The 1,799-nt window shown below is 38.6% G+C and overlaps 1 pseudogene; it reads right to left on the bottom strand.

Moving 5' to 3' along the window:
* Nucleotides 1-588: 588 nt before the first annotated feature.
* LOC138074427 (olfactory receptor 10X1-like) lies at nt 589-1,569 on the bottom strand (annotated as a pseudogene).
* Between the last annotated feature and the right edge of the window lie 230 nt (nt 1,570-1,799).

Below are 1,799 nucleotides of genomic sequence, written 5' to 3'. Positions count from 1 at the left end.
TAAAAATGTTTAATGATCAGTATGATACGGTACTTAACAAATATAGTTGTCAATTCAGATATGCACAAATAAAGAGATGATGGTTACTACATAGTGAACCTCCTATAAAGTGGTTTATCTCCTGGGAGACACAATTCAGTGCCTCACAACATTACCTATATAAATTATTCAACCTTTACATTTCTAGATATCTTTAAACATTTCTGAATATAGTGGTCACTCATGGTGTTTTTTTTTTTTTTCCCCCTTCCACAGTCTTTCTTATCCCACTTCATCAAATGTACAATAAACCCACAGTTTGATTGGTAGAAGCCGAGTATCTTCAGAGACTGATACTGAAGAAGAAGTAGAGAACTGACAGTGCTAGTAAAAGTAGAGTTGAGTACAGTAGATGTAGAAGATGCAGAATGAAAAGAGATAGACAACTTCCTTAACAAAATAAGTAAATGCTTGGGTCCTAGACTCAGTCACTTGATCTCCATATGCCAACCCCCGGAAAAAGGCAAATGGTACAGGCTTCTCAGATATCATAGGGTAAATCCCTTACTGACATCTAGGAATATTCAGTCATGCAGCAATAAACCAAGATTATTTATTCAAGGAATTTGTTTTTCCGAGTGCCTTTCTGAAAGCATTCTTCATGTCCTTATTCCTGAGGCTGAAAATGAGAGGGCTGAAGAAAGGAGTAATGACAGTGTAGGGGATTGCTATGAGTGTGTCATCTCCCCCTGATACTTCTGGCTTCAGATAAACAATAGATGCAAAACCAAAGTGAATGATGACCACTGTGAGGTGGGAGGCACAGGTAGAAAAGGACTTCTGCTTGCTCTCAGCTGAAGGGATCCTAAGAACAGTAGTGATAATGAACACATAAATGAGTATGATAAGCAGGAAGGTGCCTATCAAGCCTGACACTGAGATTGCTGCTATAATGAATTCTGTGAGTTCGCTGTCTAGACAGGACAGCCTCACAACAGCCCTCATGTGACAGAAGAAGTGTTTGACAAGGTTGGGACTGCAGAAAGGGCCTCTGAATATCAATGCAATCTCTGTCACAGAAATAAAGCCAGCAGCCTAAGCAGAGACCACAAGTTTCCCACATGCCATGTTGGTCATAAGCAAAAGATATCTGAGAGGGCTGCAGACGGCCAGGAAGTGATCATATCCCATCAAAGTGAGAATGAAACAATTAGTGCCATCAAGTCCCAAGAAGGCACTCATTTGCAAGCCACAACCTATGACTGAAATGCTTCTGTACTTGACGAGGAGATCTGTCAACATCTTGGGGATGATGGTCAGGGTGTAGCAGGTCTCAGAGAAAGAGAGTGCAGTAAAGAAGAGGTACATGGGTGTGTGGAGAAGTCTGTCCAGCCAAGTAAGACCCATGATGGCCAGATTACCTGTGAGGGTGAGAAGGTAGAGGCAAAAGAAAACCGCAAAGAGGAATGTCTGTGCATGTGGGTAAACAGAAAAGCCAATAAGAATGAACTCTTCCGGGACTGTTTGGCTGATCTTCATTGTTTGGACATCTGAAATCTAAAAGAAACAACAAACAAATGTTATATTTTCGATTATTAGTTGAGATTTTTTTCTGTGAATAAGATAAATAGTTAATGTTAAAATTATAAATTGGTTCTTTTTTTTAATGGACATATAATTAATTTACAATGCTAGTTTCAAGTGTACAGCAAAGTGATTCAGTTATATATATATATGTATATTTATATAAACACATGTTATTCAGATTCTTTTCCATCATAGGTTATTATAAGGTGTTGAGTATAACTCCCTATGCTATA

This window comes from Capricornis sumatraensis, chromosome 2, assembly GCF_032405125.1.
Source record: "Capricornis sumatraensis isolate serow.1 chromosome 2, serow.2, whole genome shotgun sequence".
NCBI lineage: Eukaryota > Metazoa > Chordata > Mammalia > Artiodactyla > Bovidae > Capricornis > Capricornis sumatraensis.
This window is presented reverse-complemented; position numbering and strand designations above follow the sequence as displayed.